The following is a 23,596-nucleotide window of genomic DNA, read 5'->3' as shown; positions in this document are numbered from 1 at the left end:
AAATGGACCTTTATATTTATATTGTTTAATTTCATTTTTTGTGACCTGAGTCTTTTAACCAAAAGATCATAGATGAGACAAAACATTTCACCTTCCCCTTTAAGGGCGGGAGGTTACCTTGGTAATGCGACTCCAGTCATGGTTGTGCCTGTGAGATTGAGTCGGACTGACTAGTAGCTGCATTGTCTTCTCTTCCCTAACAGTTGAAACACAAACATAGAAAAACAACCTAGCTTGTGAACAAAACAAAGTTATTAGCCAAGAAACACAAGGACAAAGTCTCACTTCAGTAGACTTTCGTTTCAAGTAAATTAGACAAATGTTTATACCTGTGCGCAGCTCTTCTAAAAATGAAGATTTCACTCAGCTCTTCAGGTGTGCACAGCCCAAGCCATTCTTTATTTGTTGAAAATGGTAATTCTCGCCATATTTTTGAGGTGGCGTGTTTGCTGTATGATGAGCTCAACATGGCGCTGCAATGCATAACCAGACTGAATTAGTTATTGTTTATGCTATTGTAGGTTTTGTACTTCTTTGACTTTGTCCGATTAATTTACCAGCTATGAAACAAAACATGGCAGAAATAGTTTGGAAAGAGCTAGTGCAGCATTTATTTTGCTATAAATGTGATTATGCTCAGTGGTGGAAAAACTATCCAAATGTCATACTTGAGTAAAAGTAAACATACACTACTGTTCAAAAGTTTGGGATCACTTAGAGATGTCCTTGTTTTCCATGAAAACATATATGAAATGAGTTGCAAAAGGAATAGGAAATATAGTCAAGATGTTGACAAAGTTATAAATAATGATTTTTAATTGAAATCATTTCCTCAGAACAAGAATAGACTGACGAGTTTGGGAAGAAAGTTCTTTGTTTCTGGGCATTTTGAGCCTGTAATTGAACCCACAAATGCTGATGCTCCAGATACTCAACTAGTCTAAAGAAGGACAGTTTTATTGCTTCTTTAATCAGGACAACAGTTTTCAGCTGTGCTAACATAATTGCAAAAGGGTTTTCTAATGATCAATTAGCTTTTAAAAATGATAAACATGGATTAGCTAACACAACGTGTCATTGGAAACAGGAGTGATGTTTGCTGATAATGGGCCTCAGTACCCTTATGTAGATATTCCATAACAAATCAGCCGTTTCCAGCTACAATAATCATTTACAACATTAACAATGTCTACACTGTATTTCTGATCAATTTGATGTTATTTTAATGGACAAAAAATGTGCTTTCTTTCAAAAACAAGGACATTTCTAAGTGACCCCAAACTTTTGAACGGTAGTGTACCTTAACAGAAAATGACTCAAGTAAAAGTGAAAGTCACCCAGTAAAATACTACTTGAGTAAAAGTCTAAAAGTATTTGATTTGTAAATATACTTAAGTATCAAAAGTAAAAGTATAAATCCTTTCAAATTCCTTATATTTGTCAAACGGATAGCCAGCGGCACACTCCAACACTCAGACATAATTTACAAATGAAGCATTTGTATTTAGTGAGTTCGCCAGATCAGAGACAGTAGGGATGACCAGGGATGTTCTCTTGATAAGTGTGTAAATTGGACCATTTTCCTGTCATGTCAGGCATTCAAAATGTAGCGAGTACTTTTGGGATCTATGGAGTAAAAAGTACATTATTTTCTTTAGGAATGGAGTAAAAGTAAAAATATAAATAGTAAAGTACAGATACACCAAAAAATTACTTAAGTAGTACTTTAAAGTATTTTTACTTAAGTACTTTACACCATAGATCATAGTTGACTATTTTTATTCACAAATGCGGGTGAAATACTCACACTGTGGAGTCCTGACCACCCGCCAAAGTGGCTGGTGAAATAGGCATCTTACCTGCCAATGCCAAAATCTACCCACATTTTGCGGGTGTTCATTTTAAGCCCTGGATCTGAGTTATAGCTTAGTAATGCACACTTGAGGTATAGGCTTTACCAGCATTTAAAGCGCACTTCTGGGTTTTCCGATCACGAGAAAATCTGATTATGAGTATCAAGTGTGATAAAACAGATACAGTTGAAGTCTACATACACTTAGGTTGGAGTCATTAAAACTTACGTTTTTCAACCACTCCACAAATTTCTTGTTAACAAACTATAGCTTTGGCAAGTCGGTTAGGACATCTACTTTGTGCATGACACAAGTAATTTTTCCAACAATTGTTTACACACAGATTATTTCACTTATTATTCACTGTATCATAATTCCAGTGGGTCAGTGGAATTTTACATACACTAAGTTGACTGTGTCTTTAAACAGTTTGGAAAATTCCAGAAAATGATGTAATGGCTTTAGAAGCTTCTGATAGGCTAATTGACATCATTTGAGTCAATTGGAGGTGTACCTGTGGATGTATTTCAAGGCCTACCTTCAAACTCAGTGCCTCTTTGCTTGACATCATGGGAAAATCAAAAGAAATCAGTCAAGACCTCAGACAAAACATTTGAGATCTCCACAAGTCTGGTTCATCCTTGGGAGCAATTTCCAAATGCCTGAAGGTACCACGTTCATCTGTACAAACAATAGTATGCAAGTATAAACACCATGGAACCACGCAGCCATCATACCTCTCAGGAAGGAGACGCGTTTTGTCTCCTAGAGATGAACGTACTTTGGCGCGAAAAGTGCAAATCAATCCCAGAACAACATCAAAGGACCTTGTGAAGATGCTGGAGCAAACTGGTACAAAGTATCTATATCCACAGTAAAAACGAGTCCTATCGATATAACCTGAAAGGCCGCTTAGCAAGGAAGAAGCCACTACTCCAAAACCTCCATAAAAAAAACAGACTACCGTTTGCAACTGCACATGGGGACAAAGATTGTACTTTTTGGAGAAATGTCCTCTGGTTTGATGAAACAAAAATAGAACTGTTTGGCCATAATGACCATCGTTATGTTTGGAGGAAAAAGGGGGAGGCTTGCAAGCCGAAGAACACCATCCCAACTTTGAAGCACAGGGGTGGCAGCATCATGTTGTGGGGGTGCTTTGTTGCACGAGGGACTGGTGCACTTCACAAAATAGATGGCATCATGAGGAAGAAACATTATGTGGATATATTGAAGCAACATCTCAAGACATCAGTCAGAAAGTTATAGCTTGGTCGCAAATGGGTCTTCCAAATGGACAATGACCCCAAGCATACTTCCAAAGTTGTGGAAAAATGGCTTAATGACAACAAAGTCAAGGTATTGGAGTGGCCATCACAAAGCCCTGACCTCAAGCCTATAGAAAATTTGTGGGCAGAACTGAAAAAGCGTGTGAGAGCAAAGAGGCCTACAAACCTGACTCAGTTACACCAGCTCTGTCAGGAGGAATGGGACAAAATTCACCCAACTTATTGTGGGAAGCTTGTGGAAGGCTACCCGAAACATTTGACCCAAGTTAAACAATTTAAAGGCAATGCTACCAAATACTAATTGACTGTATGTAAACGTCTGACCCACTGGGAATGTGATGAAAGAAATGAAAGCTGAAATAAATCATTCTTTCTATTATTATTCTGACATTTCACATTCTTAAAATAAAGTGGTGATCCTAACTGACCTAAAACAGGATATTTTTACTAGGATTAAATGTCATGAATTGTGAAAAACTGAGCTTAAATGTAGTTGGCTAAGGTGTATGTAAACTTCCGACTTCAACTGTACGATTACCAATGTGAGTATGACGAGATTGGCACACCCCAAGTAGTGAGGAGGTGACGCTCTAGCAGGGCCAAGCTGTGTGTGTGTTGGCTACTGTGATTGTGAGGGAGTGACACAGGAAGGAGGGGGGAGAGATGAGACAGCAACCAACCAAGCCGACACGCACTATAGTGTACTAAAAGCTGCCGTAGCTAGGTTATTTATCATCCAACATGATTATGTAGTACCTGACTTGACTGCATCAAACCGGGAGAAGCTATTTGAGCTTAGCTAGCTATCTACTGTAGGCTAATTGAGGCTGCATGCACTTTTTCATCCTACACAGTTACAAACAACAACAACTCCATTCAAAATATAACTTAGCAGCCTACCTGTAGTCTCTTGGTCGTTGTAGCCTGTCCTTCTCCATTAACTTTTAATTCCATGATTTGTATTCCGTCTTCCATTGATTAGATATCTCCTAACATTTGCCCTACATGGAGGCTCTATGACTGTAGCCTATTGCCGATTTTGATGACTTACGATTGGCCTACATCAAGCTTACACGCGCCACTCTCGAGCAGCAGCATAAATTATCCAATTTCTCTCTCTCGCTCTACTGAAGCAGTCGGGTTCGGATCTGTATGTGTCCTTCTGGACAAGTCAGTTAAAATTACACATACCCGAAAGAAATTGCTCGGGTCCCGGGTTGGGTCTTCGGGTACAGGTGGATCTGTGAAGACCTCTCGAAGGCATTACAACTCCTCTGCTTGATCACTCTCCGCCCAAGCAAGGCATGTGATTTGTTTGACATATTGCGAGGCGTCACTGATTTTAAACCGGGATTCCACAACATTTTAGCTACTTTCTGCCATTGACTTCATCAGCCTTTCCGATTAGGGAATTTGGTTCTCCACGAGGCTAGAGTGAAGTCAAAGGGAGTCCAAATGTGACTTGGATTTCAGAAGCGGAGGCCGTTGGTGTCAGAGGCAATCTGATGTGATGAGATTCATTTCTAGAAGTCAGATGTCGATGTTTTCTATTGCTCATCAGCTGTGAAATAGGCAGTACTGCATTATCTATGAAGGAAGCTTGCCAGTGTTTGAGACAGGGAGGCTGCAGAGAGAAACTTCCAGATCTAGGCACACAATCAGTAGCTGATATTTAACTCCTAATGACAAGTCTGGGTGATTAAAACTGAGGGGAAACTAGACCAGACTAAACAGCAGCAGATGTAAGAACAACACCGTGAGAAAAGGGAGAGAGAAACTCAGTGCCAGTTATTTTACAGTTTAACCAAGTGGAAATACCTTTGACAAGTCCAAAAGCTTGGTAAAAAAAAAATGGTTTAAAAAAAACGTTTCAGTCTAATAATGCGTAGAGGGTTGTCTCATAAATACTAATGGTGAGACTAGACTATAGATTTTAATTGGACTAGACATTAATAGGAACAGACTCCTCTCTCTGCACTCATTATTCTCTCTCTTTATTCTTCTGAGGCAGTAACAGTCTACCTCAGTGTTTCTCAACTCCCGTCCTCAAGTATCCTCAACAGTACACATTTTTGTTGTTATCTTGGATAAGTACACCTGATTCAACTAGTCTACTAAGCATCACTCCCTTGACTCTGGGATCTAGTCGATTGTTGTTACTTAGTTAAACAGTGCTACTTTAGTTCATACTCAGACCACTCCTCGTAAGCCCCTTTGACCTTGCTCAAAGTTCAAATAAAGTATTGTATTGATGAGTTTTCATAAATGTTGACTCCATGAGTTTACCATCCCCCCATACTCTAATAAGTATTAGATTTGTCTCCTGTGTCTTAGTGAGAAAGTGTTAAGGACTTATTGATTTATTGTAATCAGTCGTCTTTGTGGGGAGCTGATATAGTTTTTAAGCCTTCTCCACATGAGTGACATTTCATAAGCTGATGACCGTAATGTTCCATTATCTTCTACAAAAAAAATTAAAGCATGCTTTTAGTTGCTGTAGGGCGAAGAGCTTTGAGTGAATAAATTATTATTATAATGATTATAATACAGTAGATCAGTTGTCACCAACCTTTTCTGAGCCAAGAGCACTTTCGCAGTCAAAAAGCAAGCCGAGATCTACCGCTCAGATTTCTTTTTTTTTTACATGACTTCAAAAATGTAACATTAATTAACTTAATAAAAACAGGTCTGTACGAATGAGGTTTGAGCAGTAGGCCTAATACATTATCACAGCATATTGGCTATATACCTGGCCATGCCAAGATTTTTATTCTCAGACCATATTATATTTCAAAACTCAAGCTTTGATTAAAAAAAAAATGTATCAGATGGTGTTGCACTTGCGAGACACTGCAGATCATAAATTGAAATGATTAGCTTTTATATTTTACTGGACTGATAGTATGGCACCTGCATCTGATGGTCATGCTTGTCAGAGAACTGGGAACTTGAAAAAAACCTCATCATTACGTCAGTGATCTTCAGGTCGGAATGACAATTTGGATGACCGTTCAAAATTATTTTTCACAGTTGGACCTCGTTGACTTGAACGCGCTGAAGTCGGAAATTTCCGAGTTCACAGTTGTTTTGAACACTGCATTAGTCTCAGCCAAGGGAGCGAGAGGGCAGCAGAGGGTCTGCCTCTCACGGTCCCCACTCTCACCTTCCTTTCATCCTGTGAGACTGGGCAGAGACAAGTTCATGTTGTTCTTATGACCAGAGAAAGGGAAATATTCCTCGATATTAAAATAGACAGGACGAGCTGCTAATAATAATAAAAATGTTGGGCTATCGATACACTTGGCTACTCATTCATTGTCGCTCCAGCGCAAGTGAAATTACGGAGAAGCCTGTTCTATGTTTTGTACGTGTTGAATAAAAACAGTGTTGACAGTGATGAATAAAAACTTAAACATGAACTCACTAATAAAAACAGCAGCTCTTTGCTGTATTCGTTGACAATCTTTCTGTGGTCATGGTTTAAAAGTTTTAAGTTATTCAATCTTACTTAGGCTAGTATCAAACTTTGTTGTGGCCGGGGTCGTGGAAGCTCTGTAGGCTTTTTGTCAAGATGGCGCCGAAGAGGATGGTTGACGTCTTACATGCTCCAAACCAATTGTGCTATTTTGTTCATTTTTTTGCTTTGTTTATAACTTATTTTTTTACTTATTTTGTATATAATGTTGCTGCTACTGTCTCTTATGACCGAAAATAACTTCTGGACATCAGAACTTTGATTACTTACCATGAACTGGAAGAAGCTTTTTCCTTTAACAAGACCGACGAGGATATACTGCTGTCCCTGGAACAGGCCCAAATCCCCATCATTTGCAGGAAGAAAATACGGAGGAAAAGAGGACGTCGATCGGGGCTAACCTTCTGAGAATCCGTAGGCGAGTGAGTAAATTCCCATTGCCATCTGTCCTACTTGCTAACATACAATCATTGGAAAATACAATTGATGACCTATGATTATCCCACCAATGGGACATTAAGAACTGTAATATCTTGTGTTTCACCGAGTCGTGGCTGAACGATGACACAGATCATATAGAGCAGGCGCGATTATCAATGCACCCGCAGAACAGAGAAGCTACATCTGGTAAGACGACGGATGGGTGTGTGTGTCTTTTTGTCAATAACAGCTGGTGCGTGATGTCTAATATTAAAGAAGTCTCGAGGTATTGCTCGCCTGTGGTAGAGTACCTTATGATAAGCTGTAGACCACACTATCTACCAAGAGAGTTCTCATCTACAGTGGGGGGGGGGGAAGTATTTGATCCCCTGCTGATTTTGTACGTATGCCTACTTACAAAGAATAATGGTAGGTTTATATGAACAATGAGAGACAGAATAACAACAAAAGAATCCAGAAAAACGCATGTCAAAAATGTTATGAAATGATTTCCATTTTAATGAGGGAAATAAGTATTTGACCCCCTCTGCAAAACATGACTTAGTACTTGGTGGCAAAACCCTTGTTGACAATCACAGAGGTCAGACGTTTCTTGTAGTTGGCCACCAGGTTTGCACACATCTCAGGAGGGATTTTGTCCCACTCCTCTTTGTAGATCTTCTCCAAGTCATTAATGTTTCGAGGCTGACGTTTGGCAACTCGAATCTTCAGCTCCCTCCACAGATTTTCTATGGGATTAAGGTCTGGAGACTGGCTAGTCCACTCCAGGACCTTAATGTGCTTCTTCTTGAGCTAAATCTTGAGGATTTCAGTCCTTCACGGCGTAGTGTGTTACCAATTGTTTTCTTGATGACAATGGTCCCAGCTGCCTAGAGATCATTAACAAGATCCTCCCGTGTAGTTCTGGGCTGATTCCTCACCATTCTCATGATCATTGCAACCCCACGAGGTGAGATCTTGCATGGAGCCCCAGGCCGAGGGAGATTGACAGTTCTTTTGTGTTTCTTCCATTTGTGAATAATCACACCAAATGTTGTCACCTTCTCACCAAGCTGCTTGGCGATGGTCTTGTAGCCCATTCCAGCCTTGTGTAGGTCTACAATCTTGTCCCTGACATCCTTGGAGAGCTCTTTGGTCTTGGCCATGGTGGAGAGTTTGGAATCTGATTGATTGATTGCTTCTGTGGACGTGTCTTTTTTACAAGTAACAAGCTGCGGTTAGGAGCACTCCCTTTAAGAGTGTGCTCCTAATCTCAGCTCGTTACCTGTATAAAAGACACCTGGGAGCCAGAAATCTTTCTGATTGAGAGGGGGTCAAATACTTATTTCCCTCATTAAAATGCAAATCAATTTATAACATTTTTGACATGCGTTTTTCTGGATATTTTTGTTGTTATTCTGTCTCTCACCTACCATTAAAATTATAGACTGATCCTTTCTTTATCAGTGGGCAAACATACAAAATCAGCACGGGATCAAATACTTTTTTCCCCCCACTGTATATTATTCGTTGCCGTCTATTTACCACCACAGACCGATGCTGGCACTAAGGCCGCACTCAACCAACTCTATAAGGCCATCAGCAAATAAGAAAATGCTCATCCAGAAGCAGTGCTCCTAGTGGCCAGGGACTTTAATGCAGGAAAACTTAAATCAGTTTTACCTCATTTTTATCAGCATGTGCATCCAGAGGAGAATAAAATCTCTAGAGCACCTTTACTCCACACACAGAGATGCATACAAAGCTCTCCCCTGCCCTCCATTTGGCAAATCTGACCATAATTCTATCCTCCTGATTCCTGCTTACAAGCAAAAACTAAAGCAGGAAGTACCTGTGACTCGCTCAATATGGAAGTGGTCAGATGATGCGGCTGGTACACTACAGGACTGTTTTGCTAACACAGACTGGAATATGTTCCGGGATTCATCCAATGGCATTGAGGAGTATACCACCTCAGTCATTGGCTTCATCAATAAGTGCATCGACGACATCGTCCCCACAGTGACCGTACATCCTAACCAGAAGCCATGGATTACAGGCAACATCTGCATCGAGCTAAAGGCTAGAGCTGCCGCTTTCAAGGAGCGGGACATTAATCCTGACGCTAATAAGAAAACCCGCTATGCCCTCAGACGAACCATCAAATAAGCAAAGCGTCAACACACGATTAAGATTGAATCCTACTACACTGGCTCTGACGCTCGTCGGATGTGGCAGGGCTTGGAAACTATTACGGACTACAAAGGGAAACCCAGAAGCGAGCTTCCCAGTGACGTGAGCCTACCAGACGAGCTAAATGCCTTTTATGCTCGCTTCGAGGCAAGCAACACTGAAGCATGCACGAGAGCACCAGCTGTTCTGGAGGACTGTGTGATAACGCTCTCGGTAGCCGATGTGAACAAGACCTTTAAACAGGTTTACCAGGACGTGTACTCAAAGCATGCACGGACCAACTGGCAAGTGTCTTCACTGACATTTTCAACCTCTCCCTGACTGAGTCTGTAATACCTACATGTTTCAAGCAGACCACCATAGTCCCTTTGCCCAAGGAAGTGAAGGTAACCTGCCTAAATGATTACCGCCCCGTAGCACTCACGTCGTTAGCCATGAAGTGCTTTGAATGGCTGGTCATGGCTCAGCATCCTCCAGGATACTCTACCAATTCGTATACCACCCCAATAGATCCACAGATGACGCAATCTCAATCGCACTCCACACTGCCCTTTCCCACCTGGACAAAAGGAACACCTATGTGAGAATGCTCTTCATTGACTACAGCTCAGCGTTCAACACCATAGGTCCCACGAAGCTCATCACTAAGCTAAGGACCCTGGGACTAAACACCTCCCTCTGCAACTGGATCCTGGACTTCCTGACAGGCTGCCCCCAGGTGGTAAGGGTAGGCAACAAACACGTCTGTCACAGCCTATAGGGAGGAGGTCAGAGTACTGGCAGTGTGGTGCCAGGACAACAATCTCTCCGTAAATGTGAGCAAGACAAAGGAGCTGATCGTGGACTACAGGAAAAGGTGGGCCGAACAGGCCCCCATTAACATCAATGGCGCTGTAGTGGAGCGGGTCGAGAGTTTCAAGTTCCTTGGTGTCCACATCACCAACAAACTATCATGGTCCAAACACACCAAGAGAGTCGTGAAGAGGGCACAACAAAATATTTTCCCCCTCAGGAGACTGAAAATATTTGGCATGGGTCCCCAGATCCTCAGAAGGTTCTACAGCTGCACCATCGAGAGCATCCTGACCGGTTGCATCACAGGTATGGTATGGCAACTGCTCAGCATCTGACCGTAAGGCACTAGAGGGTAGTGTGTACTGCCCAGTACATCACTGGGGCCAAGCTTCCTGCCATCCAGGACCTATATAATGGGCGGTGTCAGTGGATAATGCCCATAAAATTGTCAGATACTCCAGTCACCCAAGTTACAGACTGTTTTCTCTACTACCGCACGGCAAGCGGTACCGGAGTGCCAAGTCTAGGACCGAAAGGCTCCTTAACAGCTTCTACCCCCAAGCCATAAGACTGCTGAACTATTAATCAATTGGCCACCCACCGGACTATTACAATGACCCCCCCCTCTCCATTGTTTTTGTACACTGCTGCTACTCGCTGTTTATTATCTATGCATAGTCACTTTACCCCTACCTACATGTACAATTTTTTTAAACTTTAGTTTATTTGGTAAATATTTTTTTTACTCTTCTTGAACTGCACTGTTGGTTAAGGGCTTGTAAAGTAAGTATTTTACGGTAAGGTCTACAGTTGTTGTATTCGGTGCATGTGACAAATAAAGTTTGATTTGAGCTATCCAATTGGCCAGTGCAGTAGACGCACTCGATTTAGCCACAGATATCCCGGTCCGCCGGGTAGGCGAAGTTTGTTTTTTCAGACAAATGAAATGGTTAAAAATGGGAACACTTTGTCTACCCGGTGCACAGGGCTCCTGAATCAATTGCACCTACCGCCAACAGCGAAACTGGATTGAAACAAAAAAAAGTCTTTATCGTTGGCATTTCTACAGAAATGTTTGGTGATCGACTCGGAATGCCTTGAAGATCAACCAGTTAGCGTCCACTGCAGCAGATTGTCATTATTCTCTTTTTTTTTACTACAAATTGTCACAGTGAGTGAGAGTTGATAATGGCATTATGTTTTAGATAACTGAAAATAACTCTTGATGAGGCACAGTGCTATTTGTGTGATCTTAGGCTAACTAAAAATGAGTTTATAGGACTGTTGTAATTCCCACAGTCTTTTCTTGCTCATGTCTTAGGCTCTAGATAGTAAACTACACTTTTTCTCATATAATACTCATTACTAAAGGTGTAAGAAGACCCTTGGGTTGAATTAGGCAGTAACTTACTACCTTGAGAGGAACAAACAGGTACACATTTCCAGTTGAATATACTCTTAAAGTGCCATTTAAAAGTTTTCAGATAGCCAGTCCATTTCAGAAGCAGTTCAGTCACCTCCATAATCCCTCTTTAACCTGTGGTGAGAGTATGCTGTGTCTGTGGTTATTGGAAAATTAGGATTAACCAGGCACGTGCATTGGCTCAGCAGGGTCTGAGACATTTCATCTACAGTCTGTACGGTCCACTGAGAGACCAGGCAGACAACCCACAAAGCCAGACCCCAACACTGACCTTTCTGCTTGGACACACACACACGCTTGGACACACGCACACACACTGGCCTTTCTGCTTGCACTGACTTTTAGCTGTGACGTTCTACAGAGTTAGCCAGTAAACACATCATGCACCTCGTCCACAGGCAGAGAGGGGTAACATTTATCTGCAGCAGGGTGTGTGTGAGAGAGCGGGAGGAAGGGAGGGAGAGAGAGAGGCTATTGCCTTTGTCTCTCTGTGGATCGAATTTATCACGCTCTTAGGGTCACCTTTCAATATGCTTGCCTCAAAAACAGCAATATAAGCAGATTTCAGTACCCTGCTGCTAGCCTGTTAGGAGTCTCATCGTCATAGACACACCCGTAGACAGGTCAGAGTGTGAGTTAACGTGCTAGAGGCGTATTCACACGCTGGCCTTTCTATCTGCCTGAGTCACCGCAGCATGTCCTGTTCCTAAATATATATGAGAGAGAGAGAGAGCGAGAGAGAGCGAGACGCTGATGTTGGCAGGGGGTTACAGTACCATACCTTTAGTATAACGTTTGATATCAAATGCCAGTCAGGGGAAGGTTTGTGGGTGACTAAAGCATACCTTTACTGTCCACTCACATGGAAATAAATAGTGTTTGATGTAAAATGCCAGTGGGGTGAAGGTTATAATCGTGACTCAAATACCAAGACATGCTGTTGTATCCCATGATATTTGGTAGGAAAACGTATAGTATTCCTTACAGAGAAATAAGATCGTACAGTGTATGCCTAGGAAGTCTGTAAGAAAATGTTCCAACTCGCCAGGGTTAAAGCCATTTTCAGAGAATAGACCTAATTAAAGGAACATTACTCATTATTATGAATGAATGTATGAATCTATGTTTAATCTATCTATTAATCTATGCCTTTACAAAGGTGTACAGTATTCTTTTATAGAAACTTCACACCATTATCCATATGCTGACAGACTCTGAAAGGAAATGATCAAGCTCAATTAAATGTTTAATTAATTGCATGTCGTGTGTTTTTTTTATTTCATGCATGTTGCCGTTGTTCACCTCTGTGGCGCTGTAGTGTGGACATGTGTTTGAGGTTAGAGGGAGCTTTGTGTACCATATGGTAATTAGTGTAAAACAGTAAGTTAGCATTTTAATTCAACCAGAGAGTACCTACCGTTGTAAATCCACTATTCTAGTCAACCTCTCCTCCAAACATGGGTTATCTGCACTGGCCAGCACTTCCTCATCATAGCACCATTGTTAGGGATTTATTGTGTGCGTGTATGACATTGTAGAATGTGACTCACTCGCCCCCAGAGCGGTGGACAATAACATATCCTTGAATACCACTTAATAATCTGTAGTGGGTGCTTGTTTCCTACTGAATCGTCCTTGGTTTCGAAATGCTGTTTTGTTTTTAAGTGAAGGAGAGGACAGGGAGCCTGTTTGGAACCCTGGATAGTTTGCTCTCGCTCCCACTTTCTCTCTGTCCGAGAGTTCTGTTTACTGGGAGGGATGGCCGCTCCTCTTCCCTTACTGGCCATTACTGTCCCTGAGTCCTGCTAATGAGCAGCAGGAGACTGGAACATGGCGACCGGTTGGACAGACGCGCACTGGTCATCCGGATTGCCGTTCATGACACCCCTCTCTCCCAGGCCCTCTAACACAACAACAGGGCCAATGACATCCTGCCATGCTGTCACAGCAGCCCTACAGCTCCCACAGCTCTGTTTGTGTTCTTGTATGTTCTCAGACTATTATTTTGTTTGTCTGTGTACAGTTAAGTGATAATGCCAGAGAAGCTGGTGTTTGGAGGATATATTGGCACGGGTGTTGTTAGGCCCGAGATGAAGCCAAAGGCCAGGAAACCGTGCCAATATATCCTCCAAACACCGGCTTCGAGGGCATTATCACTTTATACAACTGGTTACCAACATATTCAAATGATTTACATATATTTATTCATACTATTTTACCCTTCCACAAGATATAGTTGCGACACAAATCTAGGGTTGCTACCCAGGGCGGCTGGTCGCTCGTTCTTTCGGTTCGGTTGCAAGAGATTCATTAAGTATTTTGCTTCTGTATCTATAGACACGACGCAGTCGTTCTTTAAAATGTTATATTGCCATACTGGCTGGCAATGTTCTTATCCCTTGCTTGCTAGCTAGCCAACTACGGTTAATTTACAGTCACGTCAAACAGTGCAGCCAGAATAACAACAAAGTAACTGCAATTCAATTCAAATTGTATTTGTCACATGCGCGGAATACAACAGTGAGATGCTTACTTACAAACCCTTAACCAACAATGCTTTAAGGTGTTTTGTCCCAGGGTCCTTAGCTTAGTGATGAGCTTTGAGGGCACTATGGTGTTGAACGCTGAGCTGTAGTCAATGAATAGCATTCTCACATAGGTGTTCCTTTTGTCCAAGTGGGAAAGGGCAGTGATGAGTGCAATAGAGATTGCATCATCTGTGGATCTGTTGGGGCGGTATGCAAATTGGAGTGGGTCTAGGGTTTCTGGGATAATGGTGTTGATGTGAGCCATGACCAGCCTTTCAAAGCACTTCATGGCTACAGACGTGAGTGCTACGGGTCGGCAGTCATTTAGGCAGGTTACTTTAGTGTTCTTGTGCACAGGGACTCTGGTGGTCTGCTTGAAACATGTTGGTATTACAGACTCGGACAGGGACAGGTTGAAAATGTCAGTGAAGACACATGCCAGTTGGTCAGCGCATGCTCGGAGGACACGTCCATTTGTTTAGATACATCCATAACAATGAGCTAATGATGTGCGATTTGACCTTGCATAGAAAATGTGCTCTCTCGTAAGGACACTGTTGTTTAGAGGAGCTAGGCAACAAACACTGCTAACAAAATCACTTCAAACTGAAGCTGGAAAGACTGCAAACTAGCCGCACCTTGTTTCATTTGACCTGTTTTCTCTTGATATTTCTTTGTATATATCCATAAACATTATGCTGATTCATGATTTTGACAGGCTGAGAAAAGCTGCCTGCCTGTCTGTCAAATTGTTTCAATTTGAATATTGAAACAAAGTTGCAAATGTCGGAAAAACAGACCGCAAGGTTTATACAAATCTCCGCTGTTGAAAACTAGATGTTAGTCTAAAAGAAATGTGCGATAATGTCTAGATGCTTTTTATAGCTGAGAACAAGTTTATAAATTGCCTGGCTGGGTTGATGACAGTGGATTGCGTGTCAGATGGAACAGAGTAAATAGGCATTTTTACATCATAGATTTAGCCGGTGGTAACTTGTGGAATAGACACCGGCTAGAATGCGGTTTTAACCAATCAGCATTCAGGATTAGACCCACCTGTTGTATAATACCGTGTAGGTCTGGCCCTGGGGCCCAAGGGTATGGTAGAAGAAAGGACATGGTAGTGGCCTGCGGTTTGATGATTAGTCGACTAGTTGAATCAAGTGTGCCCCTTCTGGGCAACAAAAAAATATTTACACTGTTCTCAGTTAAGAGACACTGGGCAGTTGCGTGTGGTGCTGTCTACTATAAAATACAAATATTATTTGGATCCCTCTCTATCTCTGTGTCTGTCTATTGGTGAAGAGAACAGTAGCCCACACCAGGTCCCATTTCACGGCTCCCAGGGGACAGGGTTCCCTCTCTCTCGTTGGGACAGGGACAGTTACAAGCCCACTGAGGATGAACGGCTAGCCTTGGCAGAGCAGAGCCGGGAATAAAAACGTCCTCATCGTGGACTATTCTCTAAGACAACGGTACCACTAGAATCAGCACAACCATGGATTCCAGGGGTTTTCAAGGATTTCTGCCCTAACACTGGATTATTTGCCTCGAATGGGTATGAATCAACTGACAAGATGTCTAGAAAGGAATGTACAAAAGATTATGAAAGGTGTTTTGTACTAGTAAGAATAAGTATTCAGAGTAACAATGTTGTCGCTACCTTGAAGTTGACACAACTTCACACAAGTTTTACATTAGTGTGCTCGATCAGTCGACATGGATGTGGGCATGTTTCCGAATGAGAGTGAATACCTTTTAATGTTCGTTCACCAGCTGAAAGGAACACTTGGGCTGCTGTGTTTAGTTAGGATACAAATCGGCTCTCAATCACCCAAGACTCCTGTATTCCAAGGGCATTTTTGCATACGGGTAGGTCTACGTAGTCGTGCAGTTATAGATCAACAGTCTAATATAAAGTAAACGCTGTTTCTGACCTGAGCGATGACTGTTAAGCTACCATGTTTGCTACTACTGTTGTTCCGCCGTCGTTACATGGCGAGGTAGGCTAGGTTTTTCCCGAAGTTGGTGGATTTGAATCCGTTCCATCGGGGCTGCTGTGTTACAGCCTGGCGGTGCAGCTGTCTGTCGTTTGGACTCACCTTTCAACCAGGGCCAATTGATCTTGTCTTTATGAATGAAGAACTATGGTGGCGTTTATTCTGCTTCATGAAATACCCACCAGCTTCATAGCAGTCGATTTGGATATGGTGTGTCACACTTAGAGACACTGGCACGTATGGTGCAGTATAGTAGCTGTCTGAACACCTATTGTTGGCATGTCTTCAAAACCCCCCGTTTTAATACTGAATGGATCGGTCCACTACTGTCACAAGGTGATGGGATGGGTTGTCACGTTTAACCGCCAGTCAAGACGGCATTTTTATTATATCCGTGGTTTGTCTGTTGTTTTCATGGGGCTTAATTAGTAAGTTATTCTACTGTTAGCTAGCTAAATCCTTGAATATATATTTTTTTGTGGCTCATCTGTTTTTGAAATATAGTTTAATACCCACTGCATTTTCTTTCAAATGGTCATATTTTTCCCAGATTTTAGTCATTGTGCTTTCAGTTAAATCCACTCTCTGTATGCCAGAGCCTTTTCCCATATTTTCTGTATACACAAAGAGCTTTTGGATGAGGCCCAGATTGGGAAAGCTTTGTGTGGTGTGAAAGGTCTTTGTGTGCATTTACAGTGACCTCTCTCTCTCTCCTCTGTTTGCCCGCCCTGCTGAGAGTTCTTCTTTGAGAACTTATTTCAGATTGGCCTGTCTATTGATACATTTCTCACAGGGTTTTTTTGTGCCAGAAAAGAGCCATTTTGACAAGTCTTTTGTTCGGCTCTCTCTGTCAGTTTCTCTAAATATATTAAAGATACTCCAGTTATTGTGTTTTTCCCCATTTGGCTGGAAGAAGTATTGATGTGGTCAATTTGTTATTCAGAGCATTCTCGTTTGACCAAAACGCAGCAAATGGCTAAATTCCCGTTATTTTAAATACATGTTATTATCATTATCTATATTATTATTGTCTTATGTGAACAATATTATTGAAATACTTGTTAAATTAATTCTAATAATACTTTCTGCCCAGTTAATAAATGTTGATAATAATGCACATTGTATTTATTTGAATAACATGTCAGTAAACAGAGATTCCCAGTAAACGAAGTTGCCATATTTGGTCTTTGGGAAGGAAGCATCTTCACTGGTAGAACTGGTGCAAAATGGACACCTGAGGATGAAAGAGAATTAGCTTGAATCACACTGGTAGGACCCAGCCTCCTTCACCTACTTTTACGAGATGCAAATTCAGCAAGCACTACTTGAGTCCAGCCTAGTCATAGGCATTAAATTATTTACTCAATACTGATGAAAATCCATATAATTATTGTATGTTTATTGTCATTATGTTTCATAGTTGTTTCTACTTTGAACTACATATGAATTTCACAATCAAACATACTGTAGCGTCGCTATTGATCATAGATTGCCCGATTTTAATAATGAATCCGTTATACAGATTTACGTTTAGTATACTCATGATAAATACATTTCAAATGTCTATACTTTCATAAAGGGGCACCTTTATGCCCTTTGGAGACTTAAGTTAATAAAATATAATGTTACAAATATATTAACATTTCCATTTTAAAACAGAATGTATTAACTGATCGTCCGTTATATTTCTTTGTGATGTATTTCAGCTTTAAAGTGCCACTGACATGACCTTGACATCATTATTCCCTTAGTCTATATACAGTAGTTAAATTAATTGAATCAATCATGTCAATTCTGGATTTTTTTCTTTCAATCTTGGCTAAAATGCATTCTTTGTAGGGGTGAAAATACAGTTAAGACTCATTTTGAATATGGAATGTAACAAACGTAGTGACCCATTAACAGTAAACTAACAACATCTCTTAAGTTAATTTAGCAGTAACTTTATTTATTTTTCCCATAGTATTTTGATCCAATTAATATAATTTCACATTTTCTGGGAATGAAATACTTCTATTTTTTTTTTAACTATTTTTTAAAACATTTGTTTTACATCTATGCTGTCTCAACTCAAAGAGAACCAATCCTAAATGGAGTCCTTAGACAAGAAGGAGATACTGAGTGAGCCGGGGTCTCTTCAGATTGAACAGTATTAAGCGCATATATTATAATAGCTAAAAAAAGCGGCTAGTACTGGGGTCAGTATTGAGTTATTGAACTGGAGGTTGAGTTATTGATTAGCTAAAATAGTTATTTCAGGCTAATTTCCCAAAGAGTGGTAAAGGGATTGATTTATAAATAGTGTGAAAGAAAACAGTCAGCAACCAAAGGGTCAGACTGTGCACGTCCATTTTACTAGCAACACTTGAATGCATTAGACTTCGTGACTTATGTGAAATATCATCATGTTGCTCCAGGGATATTGGCAGTGTCTTTAATAGCCTAGTATTTTGAACTGCAATCAACAGAAGAGGAAGGAGTCTGAAATATATAAAAAGTACATTCTAAAGTCTATCAAAAATGCCTATTCTTTATTTATATTACAAAACGAGTGGTAAAAAATAGATGTGATGTCAAATATATGTATAATATATGCTTGGGATATGCAATTTTTCATAATTTGTATTATTTAAAACCACATGCTGGTAACGTACCGTATTAATTTGTACAGTACATCAATATTTTTTTTAGATGTACTCTGTTGCAGTATTTGTAGATGTTTATTTATCTCATGGGCATCAAGAACTTTAAAGCCTGGTAAATTCAGAAACTGACTATCCATTAGACTTATGTATTTCTTTCTTTATTTTATTCCAGGATGGGCTACTTCATTGTTGTTTTGGTCACCATAATTACTTTCTAGATTCATATGATTATTTTTCCCTTCATTTACCCTTTATATAATGCCAGAGATTTAGTTTGGATTTAGTTTTTCATGTTGAGAACACAATTAATGTTAATTAATGTATTATGTGAGGAGTGACTAGAATTGATACTTGAATTAGAGTCAGAGATGCAGGTCAACGAGTATTTCAGCTAATTAACTGAAACCTTACGTGTCTACCTGGCACAGTAAAGGAAAGTGGGAGCTGTCACAAAGTTCAATGTAGTAAACACTTTTAGGATTATTTTCTCTAAATGCATGACTCATTTGTGCGCCAGTTAACCAAAGGAAATACCAATATTACGGGAAGGTTTGGCTTTGGCTGTTATAGCCGATGTGTGTTGAGCGGTCTGGTACAAAATGGCTGCCGTGCTTCACCCTGGTGGGTGCTGCTGCTACACATCTTTGGTGGATGGGGTGCGTCTTGAGTCGAACTGTAACAGTTTCAGTGGCCCGGTCACCCCTACTGTACATTAGATTGACTCTATGTAACCTTCCTTTTGTTTTGATTCTCCGTTGGTTCGGTTATTATGAATCGCATTTAATATGTGCATTACAAACTGTGACATACATTTTTCGCTTCAGATGTAGAAAGTACATAAAATGGCTGTCTTTCAGAGACCCTTACGACCAAAAGATACAACCATAAAATGGCTGCGGATTTTGTCGGCCAATGGCATGCTCTGCCGTCTCTTCCCAGTAGCCAATCGCACAACGATGCATAAGGATGCCTGTGTCTACGTCTGTCTACAGTACACAATACACAGAGTGCGCTAATTGGCTACTGTGAAGGGACATGGGCGCATTTTCCTGGGGCAATGTTATGGTAGTGTAGGGTTACTAGGGTGAGCAGCTGAATTGGCACACTGTTTACATGTTCCCATATAGCTCTCAGAGTTATAATGAAGCATGTTTCAGAAATCTCTGGAATGATGTAAAGAGTGTGTGGATATTCTCTTTTCCTTTCACGTTGTATTGTAAATGTACTATCCCCGTAATATCGGTTTGCGAGATCTCTTTGTTCCCTTAAACTGTTCAGTGGACTTCAACAGAAGTACCAATATCCTTATAGAATGATGATGCGTTATCAGTGTAATGGTGCACAGATTTTCTCCTTCCTTTTCAACGTTGTCTTCAGTATGTTGAAGGGGCGGCAGGGTAGCCTAGTGGTTAGGGCGTTGGGCTAGTAACCGAAAGGTTGCAAGTTCAAATCCCCGAGCTGACGAGGTAAAAATCTGTCGTTCTGCCCCTGAACAAGGCAGTTAACCCACTGTTCCTAGGCCGTCATTTGAAAATAAGAATTTGTTCTTAACTGACTTGCCTAGTTAAATAAAGGTAAAACAAAACAAAAAAAATGTACGTATGTGTAGAGAAATGTATGTGTAGAAAAACGGCTAGATGCGCATCTGATTTGGTCTTTGGGTAGAACCCAACAGCATCACCAGTCCCATTCTCCACTAGTGTAGTGAAACAGTGTGGTTATCTTTCTAGACCTCCGTGGTCATACTGAGTCTGACTCTCCTCCTCCACACCCTCCTCTACACTCCCTGTCGACAGAGAGGAGAAAGGAGACGCTGCGTGCTGTTTCACGCTCCCAGTCATGATGGGTTGCTCTAGGGGAGTGCGGCGTGACCGTCGACCCACACAAATATACCATTAGTACCTTTTCCATCAGCCATTCAGGTGTGTCCGTCCTGCACTCAGGGAGGGGGGTGCATTGTTTGCTGAAAAATATAGTTTCATTTCTCTTTCGCTCTCATTCTCGTTCCTTTTGCCAGAATCTGTGTGTTGGGGTAAATGGGTGCCGTGCGCTGTGCTAAATTGAAGGTGAGAGCCATATCGGTCGCTGGAGACACACAATGCAAACTCCAATTACCATTTATTCACTATTCACAGTGGCCGCGGCACGCCATGCAGGCAGCACAGTAATCAGATAACTGCCCAACCGCCAAGGGCCAAGCAGCACTGGAGCGCCGTGTAGAGTAGTGTCGGAGAGTGGCAGAGAATGTTGAAGGGCAAGGCTAATGTTACATTTCTGTAGAGAGTGTTGTGCATGTACGGTAGGAGACAAAATGAAGTGGCCCTTTGACTCTGTTTGCGGTGCCTTACATGATTGTGCTCTTATCCCTTAGCCGAGTATCTCTCTCTGTCTCTTTGTCTCGCTCTCTGTCTCTATCTTTCACTCTGTCTCAATGTCTCTCTCTCTCTCTCTGTCTCAATGTCTCTCTCTCTCTCTGTCTCAATGTCTCTCTCTCTGTCTCTTTGTCTCAATGTCTCTTTGTCTCAGACTCTCTCTCGCCACTTAGAGTTGATTTCATATTGTTGTTCACCCAAATGATGCCAAGGCAGTTCATATCCCTCTGTTTTTTGCCAAATATTAGGCCTATTTATTGATTCATTACATTTTTTTCATTCTAGCATTGTATTCAGTGTGGTTAATGGTCAGAAACGGGCACTTTCAGTCAGTTAATTCCTTGATGTGATATGTCTGACAAGGATGCTCTGAGGGTTTTCCACATGCAGCCACCGAACGACTCTGTCTTGAATTGCTCTTATTTGTCATGCGGCTTAATACTGTATAATTTAGTTTGCTAAATTAATTTGCCAGTGAGCTGAAGGTGTCAGTCAAGAGAAAGTGGAAGCTAAATGAGGGAATATTTCCAGCCAAACAGTGTGGCTAATGTCAGAGCAGGTTAATTGAATCCCGGGCGTTTGAGTCTGAGTTGAGCTTACGGTTGGTAGACTGACTGAGCGTTTCATGACTATTACGCAAACCAAACTGCTTTACGTTTATATTACAGTGGATCCAATTGCTCATCTGATTAGTCACGCATTAACGAGTAGACGGGGTTATGTAAGACTTGCGAACACGCATGCAATTACAGACACGCATGTACGCACACACACACACACACACACACACCTCCCCTATTTTACAGCACATTTGAGACCAATAACGAGTTAGGGTTGTACAGTAGCAGCCCATTGGTCCATGGCTAAGCTGGGATCATTTGGATGTTGGCTGGGTGTGTCAGGGCAGAGTTCAGTTTAATTCATAGTACATGTCTGCAGATCTGTGATGGTCCATTACGACCGTCCACAGCTGAGGGTTTTGCAGCTTTGCAGATGCCACTTTGAGACATTGCCTGAGCTCTGCAAAGAGTTGGTGAAAAGCTGTGTACAGTCAACTGAAGGATGCGGCTCTATGTAGATATTGCCCTTAACCACATATCTAGGATCAGATTACCCAAACCGCTAATAACTTTTACAAGAACGTCTTATCTTTTACAAGTGTACATGGAAGGTTAAGAATACAAAAACATCTGGCCCTATTGGACCGACCAGGTTCCGGCTTTTACACTATTAAGGTACAGTGATGTTGATGGCTTCCTACTGTACAGTATTAAAGGTACAGTGCTGTTGATGTTTTCCTACTGTACAGTATTAAAGGTACAGTGCTGTTGATGTTTTCCTACTGTACAGTATTAAAGGTACAGTGCTCTTGATGGTTTCCTACTGTACAGTATTAAAGGTACAGTGCTGTCGATGGTTTCCTACTGTACAGTATTAAAGGTACAGTGCTGTTGATGTTTTCCTACTGTACAGTATTAAAGGTACAGTGCTGTTGATGTTTTCCTACTGTACAGTATTAAAGGTACAGTGCTGTTGATGTTTTCCTACTGTACAGTATTAAAGGTACAGTGCTGTCGATGTTTTCCTACTGTACAGTATTAAAGGTACAGTGCTGTTGATGTTTTCCTACTGTACAGTATTAAAGGTACAGTGCTGTCGATGTTTTCCTACTGTACAGTATTAAAGGTACAGTGCTGTTGATGTTTTCCTACTGTACAGTATTAAAGGTACAGTGCTGTTGATGTTTTCCTACTGTACAGTATTAAAGGTACAGTGCTGTCGATGTTTTCCTACTGTACAGTATTAAAGGTACAGTGCTGTCGATGGTTTCCTACTGTACAGTATTAAAGGTACAGTGCTGTTGATGTTTTCCTACTGTACAGTATTAAAGGTACAGTGCTGTTAATGTTTTCCTACTGTACAGTATTAAAGGTACAGTGCTGTTGATGGTTTCCTACTGTACAGTATTAAAGGTACAGTGCTGTCGATGGTTTCCTACTGTACAGTATTAAAGGTACAGTGCTGTCGATGGTTTCCTACTGTACAGTATTAAAGGTACAGTAATATAGATTGCCCTCTCTATATGCTGTTACAGATGAAACGCTGGTCCCCTGCTGTCTCGTACACTCAGTGTCGCCTCATGGTGCCTCATTAAAACAATAGAAAAACCCTCTCCTCTAACTCCGTCTCTACAGAAGACCTAGTCCTCTCACCGACTTCACCATACAGCTCAACAATAGGCCTGGTTTGCTCAATGCATATATTTACTAGGTTGCTTCTTCATGTTGCTGAGCGATATTTAGGAGATACATTTTTTTGGAGAGGATGACAAGCGTGTATATGTTTTTTCTTTCGTTTTTCTGGCTTGGACAGTGTTGTTTAATTCAGCGAGGTTCAATGGGTTAACGTGCCCAGGGTATGATGGAGGATGCTCCTGGTAAAATGCCCAAGAAATATGACTAACGATGAATAATGTCTCTTGTTTTTTCGACGCACATTTATTTGAGTCGGTTCTACATTTTATTCAGTTCCTTTAGTTGAATTCATAGTGGAATGCAAATGTACACAAGCCAAATGTAGTCAAACAAGTGTCTTGTCTTTCA

General features: G+C 41.2%; 1 protein-coding gene across 2 annotated transcripts in view; it reads left to right on the top strand.

Annotated features, from left to right (window-relative positions):
* Positions 1–23,596, top strand: part of LOC115174472 (kelch-like protein 29) — a 326,402-nt gene that overhangs the window by 205,412 nt on the left and 97,394 nt on the right. The gene's annotated exons all lie outside the window — the stretch shown is intronic.

The sequence above is a fragment of the Salmo trutta genome, chromosome 35 (genome assembly GCF_901001165.1).
Source record: "Salmo trutta chromosome 35, fSalTru1.1, whole genome shotgun sequence".
In the NCBI taxonomy this organism is placed as follows: domain Eukaryota; kingdom Metazoa; phylum Chordata; class Actinopteri; order Salmoniformes; family Salmonidae; genus Salmo; species Salmo trutta.
This window is presented reverse-complemented; position numbering and strand designations above follow the sequence as displayed.